Consider the following 20,048-nt stretch of genomic DNA (forward strand, 5'->3'; position numbering starts at 1 on the left):
CATGTTTATGAATGTAGCACTAGAAGCCCTGAACTAAAATAGGGTGAGATAAAAAAATAATTTAAAATCTGTTTTGGCTACCAATTGTTTACACTTATACCTGAAAAATAGAAAACCTCTGGTCATTCTATTTCTGACATTTTGTATTTCTGACATTTTGTATAATGAGTTCTGACTATAATAATTTAGAAATATGACAAGATCATCCTCCTTTAAAGATGGTCTTCAAAAAGCAGTGGGAAAAAAGGAGAGTTGTTAAAAAGTATACACTTGAGCATTCAGTTGTTAAGATATACCAATTATTCCTCCTATGTAAATAATAAGATAAATTAAGATTCCTTATGCAGACCAACCAACTAAACATTGAGGAGGATGAGTATAACTAGAGCAAAATCCTGATTAACCATAAGAATTAATTCCAAGGAGAAAAACAATAACTTGCCTCCAAAAGAAAAGCATATAAATTTATTTTTTCAGAAAGAAAGTAAATTATTTCTTAATAATCCCTCCTGTCTCTGAATTAGATGTCTTCCCTTTCAAGAGAATCAGACATAATGAGTAATGGAGAAAAGATAATTTCTATTTTCTTTGTATTTAAAATGGCTCAGTTAAATACTATAAGTCAACAGACATCTTTTGAAATTCCTGATTTTGTCTATTTTGAGGGACTAAGAGTAAAATTGAAGCAAGGGGCATGTATTTTAAAACAAACATCATTATTCAGTATTTAGTTGATACAGAAAAAAACATATATTTGTTTAACTTCTCAACATGATTTAATTCAGCAAGCAATCATCGATTTTCTATGTTGTATAATGCTTGGTCCTTCATGTTACCAGAGGTACAAAAATGAGTAACTTGTAGTTCTTAGCTTCACTGATCTCATACTCTACTAAATAAAACAGAGTCATAAGCTGCCACACAAAATATCAAAAAGCAATTTTATAAAAAAGAAACAAGGCTCTCAAACTTTAGCTGGCATCAGAATTACCTGGAGGAATTGTTAAAACCTAAGTTGATTGGCCCTACCTGCAGAGTTGCTCATTTAGTAGGGCCCAGATCATTTGAATTTCTAACATGGTCCCAAATTATACTTACTCTGCTGATCTTGGAATGATACATCTAAAATCACTACTTTAAGACTATGATAAACAGAATTATTTATTTTTACTTTAACTGTTTAACAAAGGAAAATTCTCAGGAGACATGAACTTGCAGTTTAATAATTCATATAAACTTGATAGAAAGATGAAAAATTAAACAATTATATTAGAAGGAAATAGATTTAAAATAGAATATTGAAATCAAGTGTAGAAGGTGTGGTTAGACTATGAGTGAATGTATTTGATTACTAGAAAGGAATGATATGTAATGCAGATTTATTGAAATTTTATATATGAGTAGCAAAATAAAATCTATATGTAATAAGAAAGTATACTCTACTAGAGTAGCTATAATTAAACAATACCAATTTATGACATGATTGGTTGTAACTGGAACTTTTATTTATTTCTGGTTGTTGTGTAAAATAATGCATCATTTTTGGAAAACAATTTGTCAGGTTTGTTTGAAGATTTTATTTATCTTGAAAGAGAGAGAGAGAGAGAGCAAGCACAAGTGGGGAGAGGGGCAGAGGAAGAGGGAGAGAGACAATCCCAAGCACGCTCCCTGTGGAGCCCATTGAAGGGCTCAATCTCATGACCCTGAGATCATGGTCTGAGCTGAAATTGAGTCTGTCACTTAACTGACTCAGCCATCCAGGTGGTGCCCTACTCTATCAGTTTTTAATAATGTTAACCATACACTTTGCCAATGATTTGTCTACTTTACTCCCAGATTTAGTGCCAAGAAAATGAAAACACAAGTCAACAAAAAGATAAATACATTAATGTTTAAGGAAGCTTTATCTATATTAGTCTAAAACTATAAATCACACAAAATCTATCAATGAGCAAATGAGTAAAGAAAATGATCTGCATATACACATACAGGTGAATCTCAAAAATATACTAAGTGAAAAAAGTCAGACACAAAAAGTACTTAATACAGACTTCCATTTTTTTTAAGTTCTAAAAGTAAAGCTAATCTATGATGATTGAAATAATAGGATTGTTTTTCTAGGATTGGGAATGAGAATAAGTGAATAGACATATGCATAAGGAAAACTTCTGGGTTGTGGAAATATTCTATTGCTTGATTGGATGGTCAGAGGTGTAACATCACTAAGATGTATCATATAGGGTTTATTGAATGGCTGTGTATTGTTGGTAATGATGGAAAATTAAAAAAATATTATGACATGTTTTAAGCCTAGATAAATGAATGTACAATGATGTTAGTATGTGAAACAGAAAAATAACAACAAAAAAGTAGCATTTATAGGTGTATTCATAATTTAGTAAATTATCATAAATGATTATGTAAATTATCATAAATGTAGTAGTTTAAAACACACATTTATTATTTCATAGTTTCTGTAACTCAGGAGTCCAGGCAAGACTTAACTGTTATCTCCTTGAGGGCTTACAAGGCTGCAATTGAAGCATGAGCCAGACTGCCTTCTTTTTCAGAGGCTTAACTGGTGAAAAATCCACCTCTGAGCTTTCTCAATTTGTTGGAATAATTTATTTTCTTATTGCTATAAAACACATGGCAGCTTGCCACTTCAAAATCAGTAATGGAAAGAGACAGGGAAAGGGAGATGGGAAGCAAAAGAGAGAGCAAGAGAGAGAGATTCTATCCAGGTGGGTACTACAATCTTAGCAATCTTTTGTAAATATAATCACAAGTATCTTACCAACTTTGCATTATTACATTGTTTACAGCAAATCACATGTCTTCTCACACTGAAAGGGAAGGATTATACAAGAATCTGAACAGCAGGAGACAGAGACCATGGAGGTCACCTTAAAGTCTGTCCTCCACAGTAAGTAAGAGTTATTTTAGATTTATTGAATTTGTGCATCTTTCCTATCCCTATGTCAGGAAGGTAGGAGAAATCTTGTCCTTGGCAAGATGCCGGAGAACAAATTGACTATTTCCATTGCACACTTTTTGGATTGACATCTAGTCTTTCTACCCCTGAGTTTCTCTCCATCAAGAGATATATAAAGAAAAAGAATTTTTACAAGGAAAATTTGATCTTCTTAGCGATACCAACATGATAGACTTTTCTATGAATGTATATAAAACCTTTATTTTGATGATATTCCACATGCTTTAAATGAGAAAAGTGCCACATTCGTTGTACAACTGGAATAGCTTCAGGCATAAGTTGAACCAATTTGGAAGACATTTGAAGATTCAGAAACTACAAGGCAGATGCAGTCAAGCAGAGATGGTCAGATGCTGTTTGACTACCTGGTGGATAGGCAGGGTTTTAAGAAGGAATATTTAGGCAGGAATTTGCACTCTACAGGTATGCAAAATTCCAATATGAATGTTGGAATCACTCTGGAGCAGAAGAATATCTACTTCTTTAGAGTGTTGGTCCCGGCAAAGCAGAAATGATTTGAGTTCACTCAGAGGAAAACTAACCTCTGAAATATTAATCTAAAATTGAGATGCAGTTATGGTTAAAAGAGACTGTACATAATAATTCTGTGAGTTTTCCATTTCAGTCTCTTTAGCAGCAAACATGGCTCATCCACTGGTCTCTGTTTTCTTCAACTACTTCAAAGGGCACAATAGCATTATTGATCATTCCTTCACCAGCCACCATCTCTTAATGTATTTCAGACAATGCGTCCACATATTCTGCACTATTTGACTATAGCCATCATTACAAACAAAGATGTTCAAAAATGCCAGCAGGTGCTAAAATATGTGGTTAAAGTTATTTAACAGAGTCTTACGCATATAAAGACCCAAGTACAGAATATGTTAAATGCTTATATGTTAACTTTGACTTTGACAGGTTTCAGAAAAAGCTGAAGGAATGTGAATCAGCTTTTTGTGAATGACTTGTTGGTGGCTTGAGAAATTCTTGAGAATTTCATTGGAAGTGCTCGCCTCTTCATATTTGAGACTTTTTGTCACATCCACCTGTGTATCTGTATTAACATGTTGGCAGACAAACTGAACATGACTCTGAAAGAAGTTGAAAAGTGGATTTTTAATTTGATTAGAAATACAAGATTGGATGCCAAGATTGATTCTAAATTAGGCCATGTGGTTATGGGTAACAATGAAGTCTCACCCTATCAACAAGTGATTGAAAAGACAAAAAGCCTTTCATTTAAACACCAGATGTTGGCCATGAATATTGAGAAGAAACTTAATCAGAAAAGTAGGGCAGAAGCTTTTTTTTTTTTTTTAAGATTTTATTTATTCATGAGACACACACACACACAGAGACGCAGAGACACAGGCAGAGAGAGAAGTGGGCTCCCTACAGGGAGCCCAACATCGGACTCTATCCTTGGTCTCCAGGATCATGCCCTGGGCTGAAGGCGGCGCTAAACCACTGAGCCACCTGGGCTGCCCAGGGCAGAAGTTTCTAACTGGGAAATTCAGGTCTCTGACTTCTACTGAAGACTTGTATAAAGACAGGATGAAAAAACTTTGAAATAAAATAATAAAATTATTGTATAAAGGGTAACATATTTTAGAAACAGTATATTTAATATAAATTCTGGGAAATTTGGTGTTACATTAAAAAATAAGGTAGTAGAACATGGGATTATTTAAGACTACAAATATTATATAATGTTTAAATAGCATGCTGATAATTGTTCACACTTTCTATTAAATATCTGGTCTATAAAAGAAAACAGCTTGGTGTCAATTGCTCTGTTTTGGAATAACATAAGTTGTTTTTTGTTTTTGTTATTTAGTATTATACAGGCAAGGAAAGGAATAAATTTGTCCACCTAGATCAATTGGGCTATGAAGTTTTAAGAATAATTTTCAGGAAACATGATGAGATTTTTTTTAAAACTGCAAAGTTATGTTCTTGCATAAAACAAGAGCAAGAATGAATGTCAGTTCTGTACCAGTGGAATCATTGACCATATGTTCTCTTCCCTTGTCCAGGGATAAGTTAAATCATTGTCACAATGCTGATAATTATTTCTGTCAGTCAATTCTCTAGCAATCTGTCTCAAATCCCTACTAAAGGAACATAGATAAAAGATGATCACTTGGCTCAAGATTAATCAGGCTGAGATATAACAGGCAAGAACTTTCCAAACTCCCTGGAGTTTTAATGATAAGGCAAAAGAAACTTTGTCATAGGCCACTCAATTTGTGGGGACTTTGGTGGGGATCTTTTGGGAATATTGGTAGTAATTTACCAAGTACAAAAGAATAAAATATTAATTATTGATGGAATAATAGTATTTCAGATGTATGAATAAAGCAATTCTAGGCAGATTCTTCAATAGGTAGTAAGTATGAGCAAAAATGAAACAATTGAGAAAATAAGCATAGAAAAGATATAAGGAAATATTTTGAGATCATTTGAAAGTGAATTCAGCTAAAGCAGACATAAAAACCTGCTAAAGATTTTGTAAAGCAATAGTTCCAATAGGAAATCTAACTGAAATGATCAACAACGGAGAACAAGGTAAATTTCAAGTGTAATTTAACCCACTCTGGTTGAAAATCTCTATTGACTTAGGAAATACAATATTATAGGTAAATATCTCTGAATTTATGGGAGGATTTTAAAGTAGTAGAACCAGATTAACATTGAAACACCTTCAAGTTACATAGGAGTTGGGGGATATGAAGCAGTAACAGCAGAGGGAACAGGGTCCAATGCTGGGACAGAGGACAGCTATATTGTTCCATTAACTCAGTTGCAGAGGACCTTTTGTTGGAAGCAGAGTTGTGTTAGGTAATATATATCTCCCAGCTGAAGGGTTCCATAAACCCTTAGAAATTTAGAATTTCAATTGTCTACGTAAAGGTACAGTTTCTGAAGAATAATTTTTATATCTCACATAGAATTCTCATTGGGATATATGACCCCCATAGTGTAAGATGTAAATCCCTGTTAAAACTAAACTAAATTTTTAAAAATAATCCTTCTCCCTTTAAGAGCAAAGAGGACCAAGGATATCTGAATGAAACTGATGTGCTGAAACTGACAAAAAAAAATCTAGCCCTTGTCATATATTTGAAGAGGAGGAAGCTCAGGAAAATTGTTATACGTAGAATGATGTTTCAGAATACAAGAGCTAAATTTCTTCTGTAGATATCTTTGTTGTTGTTGTTCAGGGCCAGAAAATAAAAACCGAGAAATAATCAGCTATAGCTGTTAAAAGTAAAATATTTGAATGAGAGAATAAAAAACCACTTTTTCAAATCATTAGTAATTGCATAGGCAATTAGGAAAGCATCAATTATCACACTCAAATATAGACTGACTAGATCATTCCTGAAGCTGAAGTTTCATTGAAATGGCACCTCCCTCAAAGATTACTGCACAAAGTAATTTTAGACAAAGAGTTGTTAAAAAAATTCACTGGATGGAATTAAACAGGCAATGAGACCATGTTCAAGACTATTGGAATAGGAGTCAAGATTGTTGCAATAGGACAGAAAGACTGAACTCAATTCCATTGACATAAAAGGCAGGAGGATTCTTAAACACTGAGATGAGATACTAGAAAAATTCTGGAGGATGTTACAGGAAAAGGAGGTTGGTCAATACAATGAGGCCATCTTGTTTGCTAACTGGTACTTCTTAAGTTGGTCTTCTATCTACTCTCAAAGAGTAGGAGATAAGAAATTCTTTCTTGAGGATTACATTTCAAAGAGATAGCTCCCAGATCCTTGTGAAAAATATTCCTGGGTTTGTAAAACCGGCAAAAGGCTGGGTGAAGATTCACATCTAAAAAAGGAGAAAAATTGGGATCCCTGGGTGGCGCAGCAGTTTGGCGCCTGCCTTTGGCCCAGGGCGCGATCCTGGAGACCCGGGATCGAATCCCACGTCAGGCTCCCGGTGCATGGAGCCTGCTTCTCTCTCTGCCTGTGTCTCTCCCTCTCTCTCTCTCTCTCTGTGTGTGTGTGTGTGTGTGAGACTATCATAAATAAATAAAAAATAAAATAAAATAAAAAAGGAGAAAAATTAATTCACAATTGTAGTTTCTAAAGTAAATAAGAAAAGGAACGTCAGAGTTTGTAGTAAAGAAGATACCTATCTAAAGTTTAGTTGAGCTGAAGGGGAAGAAAGGCTCTGTTCAATATTTTCTTTGTATACACTCAACCAAAATAGCTTTAGTCCTTATATGGAAATTTGAAACTAGTTGTATTTTCCTTTAACAAAATCTATGGAAGGTCTTAGACTTGGAACTGCCATACCAAACACCATTACTACAATACAGAGAGCACTGTGTTTCTACTTGCCACTTTCAATTTACTAAACCATTCAATCTTCTCTGAAGAAAAAAAAAAATATATATATATATATATGTGTATATATATACATACACATATTTGAAGGGCTTATTATAACACATATGCAGCTTGTGAAGTGTTTCTTCTAGAGTTTCAAAGCTTTTGCTGAATTGGCTGAACTTTGTATATTGTAGTAAAGCTAACTATTCTTTTGCTTACACTGCTGTAAATTTTGCTTATTGTTATGTATTATGTATGAAGAAGCACAAATGTACAATGTATCTTTTGCAGGAAGATTATGAACTAAATCAAAAGTATTTCCAATATAAATAATAAAAGAGAAAAGACAATTTACAATATAACCAGAAAAGCTTAGACACACAAATAAAATTTCCAGAGCTACTTCAGAAAACAAATCATCTAAGGCAAATTGTGAGTATAGCGCTTGGTGATTATTAGAACTCACTTGAGATATTTTTCAGTTGATACATGTAACTTAATGTTGAAACTTTAATTTCTGATGAAAGTTAATCACTCCTTTTTTTTTTTTTTTTACTTCACTTACATCCAATTGAGGGGGAAAGATAATTTAAAGTATTATCCACAAAAGAAAGGACAGGACATTTAACTTCCTTATTAAATAGGAAGTTTTCTAAAACCTCACTGGTAATACAAAGTATTCAAATTACAAGTAGAGAAACTATTGAAAGATGCCCATAGAAAAGAACCTTCTTAAACCCTGGATAAGGTCAAGATGACATAACTTTGGCATTTATAGAAAATAACCAAGGAACAAATGACTCCAAATAGAACAACCTTTTAATGTAACTTCTCTCAATTTATCATTTAAATAAACTTGAACTACAACCAATTCTGAAGCAATAAAAGCATTATTTCTCAGTTCTGCAACATTGTTGGCTGTGTAACTTGGACACAAATACTTAAGGGATGATCCAAATTGTTCTGTCGCGTTTGCTAAATGATGAATGGTGTCCAATATCTCTTGGCTAGTATTGATTAGAAATATTGAAAATATATTTAGTAGTCTTTCAGAAAGAAAGGTTTTGGTCATGAATCTAACTGGTGATCTTTCAAATTAAGTGTACATAGACCAGTTGTCTCTGAGAAGAGCAATTTGGGTAATGGCCAATTAATTTTGTAGAAGAAACAGACCATTATCAAGCTAGTATCTTTGGTATATTGTATTGTACTAAGAGAGTGGAAAAGTATGTGTGTGTATGTGTGTGTGTGTGTATTCACATTTTTGTTTTCTTTTTTGCCTGAAAAAGTGTTTTTTGTGTGTGTATGTGTGTGTGTACACATGATTTTTACTGAAATTGTTCACTCTGAGTATGCACATTCAAATTCTCGTACCATTACTATCATTTCATTGTACTGCCTCTATGCTTTGTTACTAATTTTATGGTCTTTGAATATTTGAGTCTGAGACAGATAACCTCAACATTTTTTCTTATATTTTAGTATCTTGACTTTATCCTAAATCTCACTTATGTTGAAAAAAAATACATGTCTTGAATAGAAAATCTCTAAGAATATTTATATTTGATTTGTCACCTCCAGAACTAATGCTCTCTTTTCATTAAATTGCCAATATCAACTTGAAGTCTTTTATAACTGCTTTCATCTTCCAGAACCATAAGACATTTAATTTCCCTGTTTTCTTAAATAACCATCAACAGAAATCCTATATATCATATTTGTTTAAAGTTTTTGAATGAGGAGAAGAGAAAGGATGTAGTAAGATTTTCAGTAAAGAAAGTTAAGAACTTGTTTATGGTCATACCTCTTTGGTCTCAGGTTACCACCAAATTTTGCTTTATTTTTTTCCTTCCATATATTTGTAGGAATCTCATTTTCTTTCTGAATTCACAGGCACCGCAGTAAGTCAAATTTCATTTGATATTGTTAGGTGGAGAAATTCACTTACATTTAGTCAGTCATGACAATCTGGCTTATCAAGCCTTTCTTTTTATCAAAAAGAGGCATCAGAGGATCCCTAGGTGTCTCAGCGGTTTAGCACCTGCCTTTGGCCCAGGATGCGATCCTGGAAACCTGGGATCGAGTCCCACATCAGGTTCCCTGCATGGAGCCTGCTTCTCCCTCTGCCTGTGTCTCTGCCTCTCTCTCTCTCTTTATGTCTATCATAAATAAATAAATAAATAAATAAATAAATAAATAAATAAATAAATAAATAAATCTTTAAAAAAAAAAAAGGCATCAAAATAGGGACGCCTGGGTGGCTCAACAGTCAAGCTTCTGCCTTCTCCTTAGGGTGGGATCCTGGGATCCTGTCTACATCAGGCTCCCTGTGGGGAGCCTGCTTCTCCCTCTGCCTATGTCTCTGCCTCTCTCTCTTTCTCTCTCTCTGTGTCTCTCATGAATAAATAAATAAATCTTTTAAAAAAGCCATCAAAATATATTTTCTAAATGATTAAATTATATACTTGGATATAATTACATAACTTTAGAAAAAGAGGAAATCAATGACATGCAGATTTTTGTATTAAAGAGCATCTTGGCACTATTTTTCATATTTTATGTTATTATTTTCCTTAAAATTTTCTTATGAATCCATAGCCATATATTTTTTTTGTTAACATTCATTGTTAATTTTCTTGTAGATTTTTGTGGACATTATTTTGTTCAAAAGAAAACATTATCACAATTATAATTAAGTAGAAAATTTATACATCCAAAGAATTTACTATTTTATTTAAAGCATTTATTAATATTGATGTTCCAGTAGAACAAGTCTGAAATTACTTTCATACAGCTAAAAATATGTATAAGTTTGGCATACAGCCTATATTATTAAGGAAACTAAAGGAAAACTAATGGCCATTAAACTAAACAGGATATATTCGACTTGATTTTTAGATTTTTCTCTATCTTTTCAGTGTTTCTGGGCATTCAATTGCTTTTATTGCCTGGATTCTACTTGGTAATTTTAATTGCATATGACACTTTAAAAATAGTAAATTTATAATTATATAAAGTAATATATATTTTTGACACATATTCTGAAATTAGGCCAAGAGAATATTACTTTAACATGTCACCAAGACTAAAATTCCCATCATCTTATTCATTCATTCGAATTAAAGCTGATTATAAATTTTCTGGAAAACGTTGAACCCTTGAACAATTAGCATTACTCATTATTACTGTTTATTAACAAACACACTTCTACTTTTTAGTCATGGAGTAGAAAATAGTTTAACATGATATGGATACAAAAGATTTTGCCAAGTTTTAATCCATCACTTAATTGTGAACTTCATTTTTTAAGACTAAAATTTGCATCTGTATAGTAAGTTGTACCCTAGTTAATTAAGCCACTCAGACTATGAAAGTTTTTCTGGGTAAACTGGTGCTTTTTCTAATTACATGATTTAAAGCTACCGTATATTATTTGTATCCAGTTGGAGTATAAAAATAATAAAATATTTTTAGAATTATATATAATCATATAATTATGCTACATAATTATAATATATAATTATAATAGGGAAGCAAATATATTAAGAATTTATTTATTTAACAATGGATACATTGTGCTTAAATATTCCTTATTGCTTTTCTAAGCATATTATATAATTACAGAGAACTTATAAAATTCAGAAAATAAAAAGAAAATATGAAAAATCCTAACAAAAATATCATAACTCACCATTTATGCTTTCAAACATTTAAGACTTTGCAACTTGATGCACATTTTGTGTTGCCTACCATAATCAGATAAAAATGCACAAGTATGTCCATATATGTCTAAATTTGAAGATAACACTGAATTAGTATAACAGGATAGATTACTACCCATTGAGCCCCTCTTAACCCAGGATGTAGGACACGGATGTATCAGAATTATCTACCTGGTGGAAGTTCAGCAGCCATGGCATGAAACCATTTCCTCCCTATGCCATAGAGAAGGCGATAGTATATCCAGCATGCTGCCTCCAAACCAGCAAAGTAAAGGGAAGTGATCCACAGAAATCTCAGTGAGCTTGAAAGTGTCTGCAAGAGGAAAAGACCATCCAATACTCTAATAGTAGGATGATGGCTTATGTAGAGAATAACTGGGCTAATCCTCTGGCCACCTCAAGATCATGAATGAATGAATGAATGAATGAATGAATGAACGAACAGATATATGGAGAAAGGAGATTTGAGAGAGTGATAAAAATGGAACAGCCTATACTTCTATTTTCAGGACTGGGGCAGATTTTCTGTGAGTTTATTTTGGGTCAAGAAAAAAATGCTAGCAAGACCTGAACATTTGGTAGTTACCCTACCAGAAATGCCTCTACATTAGGAGGAAACCTTAGCAGCTATGGAAAAATTTGAGTCAGAAATGAATTCTCACTTCCTGGATCCTGGCAGCAGAAAAGCCTCAGAAGAGACTGTGAAGGACTCACACCTACACCCCCATAAGTCAGCAAATGCCTGGGCAGAATTTAATTTTAGACAGAACGGAGGGACGGGGCAAAAAGAATGGAGTATCTTACTCATCACATTCCCTAGTCCCTGAAGCCACAAGTTTAGACAATCATGATGGAAATGGAAAAGTATTTTAGTCTATTCTGGCTGCTGTAACAAATTACCACAGACTAGGTAGCTTAAACAAGAAATATTTCTTTCCCATAGCTCCCAAACTCCTAGTGCCAGCAGGGTTGGGTTTTGGGTGAGGGTCCTTTTCCTGGTTTATAGATGGTCATCTTCTTGCTGTGTCCTCCTATGGTAGCAAGAGAGTTAGGAGGTTCTTTGGCCTCTTCTAAGATGATCTATATTCTGTTGTCAGTTTTAGTAATTTGTGACTTCCACATAATTTCTTCAATTCATATAATTGGAATTAAGTTGTTTATAATGTTTCCTTCATATAAATTTAATATCTGAAAGATCTTGAATGTATCCTCTCTTTAATTGGCATCATGATAAACTGTCACTTGTCTCCTTTTTTCTTCAACGGTAGAGTGGGATATTTATAACTTTAATGATATTTTCAAAGAACAAACTTTTGATACTATTTTTATTTTAGAATTGTCATATTTACAAATAAAAATATAAGAACCCAATTAAATTTGAATTCAGATCAACAATGGATATTTTTGTATGCGTAAACACGTCCTATATAACAGTTGTGACATAACTAAGTCATAATTTATATGAAATATGATTTTTTTAAAGATTTTATTTATTTATTCATGAAAGACAGAGTGAGAGACAGAGAGAGAGAGAGACAGGCAGAGGGAGAAGCAGGCTCCACGCAGGAAGCCTGATGTGGGACTCTATCCCGGGACTCCAGGGTCATGCCCTGGGCCGAAGGCCAGCACTAAACTGCTGAGCCACCCAGGGATTCCATGAAATATGAATTTAACTGAACATTCTGATTTATGTGAGGTAGTTCTATGTTCTCTATTTTTATGTGTTTCCTATTTTGCTGATTTCTGCTCTTAATCTTTATTATATCTTTTCTTCTGCTTACTATATGCTTTGTTTGCTGTTCTTTTACCATTTTTCTTGTAGCTGTAGGTTTACAGCATTGACTTCAGACATTTCTTCTTTTTTTAGTATTTGCATTTAATATTAAATATTTCTATTTATTTATATATTTCTTTAGCAGCTTCACATAAATTTTGACATGCTAGTTTTAAATTATTATTTGACTCAAAATATTGTATATTTCCCTTTTGTTTTATATAGTGACATATGTGCATTGTGCATTATATAGTGACATTGATGTGCTATTTAGAAATCAGTTAATATGTATATATTTGGGGCTTTTCTATGTGTATTTTTTATTTCTAGTTTAATTATGTTGTGATCAAAGAACATAGTTTGAAAAATATCCATTCTTTATATCTATTTAGATTTGTTTTATGGTTCAATAAATGGTATGGCCTTGTGAACACTCCATATGTGTTTGAAATAATGTTTATCCTACAGTTGTTAGGTATGGTGTTCTACAAATATCAATTAGATTATGATGGCTGATATTGTCATTTATATTTTTTATATCTTTCTTATTTTCATCTAGTCACTACAAATTAATATGAGGGATATGATATACTATTAAAGTTTATTTAGATTTTATGCCAGAATAATTTTGTTGATATTTTTAACACAGTTTTCTGTCTTATTAGGTGCTATAGTATATTTAGATATATATTTTTTTCATATTGTATTTAGTTTTTATAATTGCTATCTCTGAGAAAGGAAGGAAGGTTTATTCAACCTTATTGTACTTTTTTTTTTTTTTTTTTGCCAAGTTTTTGGATCAAAGGCAAATGTAGTTAGTCCGTGAGAGATGTCTCTTCAATTCAATGCATTTTAAAATGGGATTCCTATTATATATATATTTTAAGTCTATATTTTAAGCATTTATATTTTGAAATGAGTACCCTGGCTAATTTTTTTTTGTTAACTTGTTATAATGTTAGTTTCAAGGTACTATGATTATCAAAGTTTGACTGATTAATTTATGACACAGAATATGTTCATGATTTAGTTGTTGTATTTAATACCTCTCAATAGAATCTGAGCCTCCCGTGCATATTCTTATGATTTTTTTCTAGTGTTTGCTTCTGGATCTTTAGTAATTGAGAGGTAATTGAGGTGGTATTAAGATGAGAATTTTCAGCTTACTGATAGGCATGAGCTACCAGAACCACTGCATTAATCTTATTCCAATCTTTTCACCAATATAGAAAGAACTGTATTATTTATTTATGTACGTGATTTCTCTGATCTTCTTAGATTGTGTCAATTATTTAAGACACACTGTTGAGACAATATAGGTTCTGTTGATAGTCAAAATCTTAGGATTCTATGCATGTGTGTCTATACACATGCTTTATACACTCAGCAACAAAGACAGACTTTTATAGGCTGCAAAAATTAAATAGATTTTGAATGTTTAATAGACAATTTGTATCTATCTTAGATAGCATTTGGTCTTTCTTACTTTTTCGAAATAAATATAATTTTGTTTCAAACCTCAAATCCGAAGGATTATGGAAGTCAATAATGTCTTTAACATTTAAAAAAATATGCCCAGGAACTTAATTCCTCATGTTTCTCAGTGCCCCTCTCATTGATGAGTTCTATGACTATTTCTTCCTTACCTACAATTGCCATTCTTACTTTCTTTAAAATCAAACAAAAAGTGTGGTTAATTCCTTGACCACAGTATAGAGCACATAGACATCTGGCATTCATCTTGCTAATACCTTGGTTTCTCTTGGTTTCTCAAGTTCTTTCTATAGTGAATCCTTATTTAATTTCCTTTCTAGGGGTTCAAATTTTCTCCTCTCATTATGTAGAGAAATTCAGCTTCCTTTTCTCCTTTCCCATATTTCATGACAAAATAATTGACATTATAATTAGCAACTTTCTTCTACCTATAGATTAATAACACTGTTCACATTTGTTTCAGAATAACCACTATTTAAATAAAATGTTGAAGATAATATCCAAGAATTATTTTTTAAAAGTTGATATTTGTTTTCTTTTTCAGATGACAAATATCAATCTCAAGAACATAATATTAATATAAGATTTTAATATATACTATATTTGAAGAATATTTAAATAATTTATTGTTCTTATATTAGTCAGCTCAGACTGCCATAACAAAATACCATAGACTGCATGGGTTAAACAACAGAAATTCATTTTCTCTTAGTTATAGAGGCTATAAGTCTGAGATCATGATGTCAGCATGATCAGGTTCTGTAAGGGCCCGCTTCCTGGTTTGCAAATGGCTAACCTCTCACCGCAACTCTCATAGCAGAGAACAGGAGAAAGAGATCTCTCTTGTTCCCTTTTTATGAAGTCACACTCTTATGAAACTAAACTATGACCTCATTTAACTTTAATTACCTTCTAAAAACACTATCTCCAGAAACAGTTATACTAGGGGTTAAGACTTCAATATAAGAATTTCAGGGGACAAATCCAGTCCACAGGAGTCATTATTGAGTAGTTAGTTACTACAGAAATAGTACCGACCCTTACTGAATATTTTCTTCTACAAATAGTTTATATTTGTCATTACTATTTTCTCATTTTTCAGTTTGAAAATTTAAAATATTTGTAGCTGTGTCCTGTGGAGGTGGCTTAACACCTCTTTATCAGCTCGTGTCTTGAAAAATTATATAAAGTTGCTAATATGCAAATGATAAAAAAATATTTGATTTAATTTACCTTGAATCTTTAATCTTAAATTAGTTTGCTATATACTTTATTTTAAACACATCTGCTAAAATTTTTAGTTTATCCACAAAATAATAAGGGTCTCAAGCATTCCTATTTTTAAATATTAATCAGTTTTCCTCCATCTATTGACTTATTCTGAAGCATCTGTTTGTAGATTAACCAAGGCTGTGAAAAGATTGACTGAAGGAAAGAAAGAGGTTAGACAGTGCTAGGATATAGTCACTCGTGGCTCAATCAACAAAGAACATCTGCTAAACCAAATGTGCACATCAACTGCAAAGAGAGCTTTCCTCAGATAGTCCCTGGATAGGGCCCATTCTCCCCAGCTTTCACAATATCCAAAGTCTACAAAGCCTGATTAATGAAAAGGGTTTGATACTTTTATTTATGATTGAATTACAATCATGAGGAGAAATTCATTGTTTCTATATTTCTGCAAGCCTCATTTTGTTTGATTTTACTATGGCAAGTACACTTTTGTGAAGAAACTATGTAACCATTCAAGTTAATAAAGAAAATTTTAAAAATTTAGATAATCATTTGGTAGAGAGATTTCCTTATAGAAATTATTCACATATTACAACATCACCCAGAGGAAAATGTTTGTCTTTGGTATTTCCAAGGAAAGAAAGCAGAAAGGATTATGTAGTCAGAAATTCAAACCTGAAGAGTTTTTCTATTTTCTGATGTTTTCAAGGTACACAAATTAGATGAGAAAAAATAATATTTCTTTCCTTGTAAAAGTTTATACTTTAGATGCTAACATTTAATTTCCTTTCCTTTTTTTCTTTCTTTTTTTAAAGCAAACAATATAAGTATTTGTTTTTCCATCTACTCTAAAATGGGAATTTACCTTGCAATCCATCTTTTAATTTACTCTATTTCAATTTTCTTTACTTTTTTTTTAAAGAAAAACTATTGGTTATTGTATAATTGCTTTTAAAGTTCTGATGTTATAAAACACCTATACTTCTTTTTTTCATGCCAAGAAGTATTTTTTAATTTTATGAAAGCATTTTATTCAAATGCCCAGGAGGGAGCCTGCCACTACTGGGAAAAGGAAGAAATAGTAATCTCAAAAATTAAGACTTTCTTATTGAGGAAAGAAAAGAGATTCATGAATTCATTTGCCATTAGATTTGAAGATAAAATACATGTGACTTATTACAAGTAGTATAACAAGTTGAGTGGTGCTATTTTAGACTGACATTATGTGTCTTTTTTTGAGGAAATAGAATAGTAAAGTTATGTTGCCAGATACATAGATAAGTAACATTTGAGATAAATCCAGACCATATGAAGTAATTATGCATTCTACATGAGAATTACTGTATTTGTTGCAATATGCCATTGACATAAAGTTGAATTAGGCAGAGCATTTCCTTTGGGGTACTGTGTATAAATTCAGAGGTTAGCTACCCACATATTATTCCTATATATATATCAATTAAGCTTAGTGATCTAAAGAAAAGTATATTACTAACAAGACCCTCATCTGCCATGTCAATTTTTTTTATTTTTTAATTTTTATTTATTTATGATAGTCACACAGAGAGAGAGAAGCAGAGACATAGGCAGAGGGAGAAGCAGGCTCCATGCACCGGGAGCCCGACGTGGGATTCGATCCCGGGTCTCCAGGATCACGCCCTGGGCCAAAGGCAGGCGCTAAACCGCTGGGCCACCCAGGGATCCCTGCCATGTCAATTTTATCCACCAAAATCATCCCATGTAGAGCAAGTGAGAATTACAGAATCATACTTAACATTATTTTAGAATAAATGGTGAACATAAAGTAGATGAGAGGATTTACTAAGAGAAATATTATAACTCCTTAAATTGACAGAATAAGAAATTTCAAAAAATTGTGTTGCTATGGTGTCAGCTCAGGCTTTATGCACTCATCATTTTATAAAGAAAAAAGAAACTGATGAGAATATATACACACACAAACAGCTTCAATTAGATGTATGGAGAGAGTCAGAATTCTATTATAAGTGAGAACCTTAAAACATGAAGAAGTCCTGAAATCCTGCAGAAAAAAAAGAAACATAATGAAAAAATTGAAAAAGTTGAGAAAAAAAGAAAAGACAGATATTGCTGTTCTCCTTGTTATGTCATCAAAAATGAACAAATAAGATATTTTTTTATAGAAAAAAATATTTTAGGATCATATTTCCCAAAGATGAATCCAGTATCATGCCAATGTCTGAATTACTGAGGCTTAGATTGTCACTGAAAATTGAATATGTATTTGAGGAACATGTTTGTCCTAACTTAAACCCAGTAAATATGGAGTTGATGTGATCTTCTAAAAAGAGAGGAATCTTCAGTTTACTATATATATTTTATGGCATCCCAAACACTTACATAAAACAGAAAATTTTGACCCATTTAATTATAGGGAAAAATCTATAATAATAGCTACTATCTACTGATAACCTACTGTGTATCAAGCAATGTGTCTTATGCATTCTCCATGTAAAATAAATAAATAAATAGATAGATAAATAAATAAATAAATAAAGCCTTCCCAAACAGGGTATCACAGAAAATTCTAGATATTCTATGTCACTGTTATTTTCAGACTTTGAGGTGACTAGTAAGAACCCATAGCAGCCAGAGTAGGTTTCTGAATTTTACTCTTTGGGACATAAATATAGCATATTTTATGTGTGCAGCAAAGTGAAAATTAGGACTGATGATTACTTTCTTGCAATGGTCCTATTAGGTAGTTACTATTATCCTCACTTTAAATAAATTTAGACTTAAATAAGTTAATAATTCTGTTTAAAGAAGTTAAATAACACTCTCTAGATCGCATTAGAGAGTCTTGTTCACTCTGAATCTGTTTGATTCAATGTTCAACTTTCAACACTGACTACACTCTATAAATACACATGCTAGAACCTCTCCAATAACCTCTCTGCTTATCATCCTCCCCATCCTCCTTTTTGTCCCTTCTTAGGTGAAGATAGACATGGATTTTTTTATTCCATCCACATCATTTTACTTTCAAATCTTGTTTCATAGAATAAATATAGTACAAAAAGCATAGATGTTGGAATCAAAGAAACCTGAGATGCAACTCAAATTCTGAATGATTGTTATTATAAAACTTTTCTCGGTGTTAAATTAGTTACCTCCAAGTTCTCTAGGATTATAATTCACCCACAAATATAACTACATATGTAGAATTTGTGTAAACCAATGGAATTTGTAGATCCTTCATTAAGCAGCCTTATGCTGCTTAATCTAGTTTAAACAGATTATGCCAATAAAGATGGCCCAGAACAGTATTTGGAATCTTCTAGTGAAATGTCTTCAGTTGCTACCCTTTGCTCCTGATCAGCTCAGCAACTCTATTACCTGGCCATCTACTCTTTACTTACTACCATTGAAACTCTGAAGTTTTTAGTTCAATGACCAGAAACTCAGTGCTCTCCAAATTGTCCTATTTGCTTATGTATTGCTTCTCTGAATGCAATGGTTTCTTCTTACTTGGCTGATGACTTCTCATATTTTATATAAAGCAAGGTCCACTCTATTACTCTCTTTTATTCCTTCTTTCCTTAAAATTAATTTATCTATGAGAAGTCTTTGTGTTTTTTGCTGTCAGATGGTTGAGTTCTGTAGGGGTATTAAATCGTTGTTCTCTAATAACTAATAAAAATAAGATGCATGGGGTCTTCCACATGAAAAAATACTATGTGAATCAATAAATTAAAAAGTATGCAAAGCTGAATGCATGGAGCCATGTATTGGATAGCCAGTAATTTGGAACACAGTATATTTGAAGAATGCATGGAAAAATATTCTGCAAAATTAAATTGGATGAACTCCATTGCTTCTGGGTAGTTTGAATGTGAACCTGCACCCTGGTAGTAGATTATTAAGACTACAGCCAGATCCTTTATTCACTGATACGCTAAGGTTGGATATATTGAATTATGAACACTTTATCCTAGATTGTGAAGAAAGTTGCATATGTATAGGGGAGTGGGAACTATCAAAATCATACTACTAGTTTCTATGCAAAGTCACAAAGGATAATTTTCTGAATTTATTGAAGAACATGGATTAGAAGAAGAATAAAATGACTTTTCCTCAGATACCTCCTCCCAGCACTTAGCCCCAGTTGGTATATACTTTATACTGTTCTATCATATGAAAGAGAATGTTAGCTAGTTCTTACTGAACTTCTCCAGATAATAAGTTGCTTAGGTGATAGTGTACTCTACAATCTGGGAAAGGTGTAGAGGCAAAATACATGCTATCTACAGGGAAGAGAGAAAGGGTCATAATTCCTCCAAATTATGGCAAATCAACAGTAATGTTCTGTTGGTTAAGAATTGTCTACAGCTGGATGTGCAATTCTAAGAATAAAATTAAACAATGCCCTTGAATCTTATATAGCTCATTCATTTATGCAGATGTCTTCTAAATTCAGATTTAGAAAAGCAATATACTAA

At 32.4% G+C, this 20,048-nt stretch overlaps 1 pseudogene; it reads left to right on the forward strand.

Moving 5' to 3' along the window:
- The first annotated feature begins 3,015 nt into the window (after positions 1–3,015).
- The window catches only part of LOC144287622 (eukaryotic translation initiation factor 3 subunit E pseudogene), a 51,111-nt pseudogene continuing 34,078 nt past the window's right edge, over positions 3,016–20,048 (forward strand).

The sequence above is a fragment of the Canis aureus genome, chromosome 17 (assembly GCF_053574225.1).
Source record: "Canis aureus isolate CA01 chromosome 17, VMU_Caureus_v.1.0, whole genome shotgun sequence".
NCBI classification, from domain to species: Eukaryota; Metazoa; Chordata; class Mammalia; order Carnivora; family Canidae; genus Canis; species Canis aureus.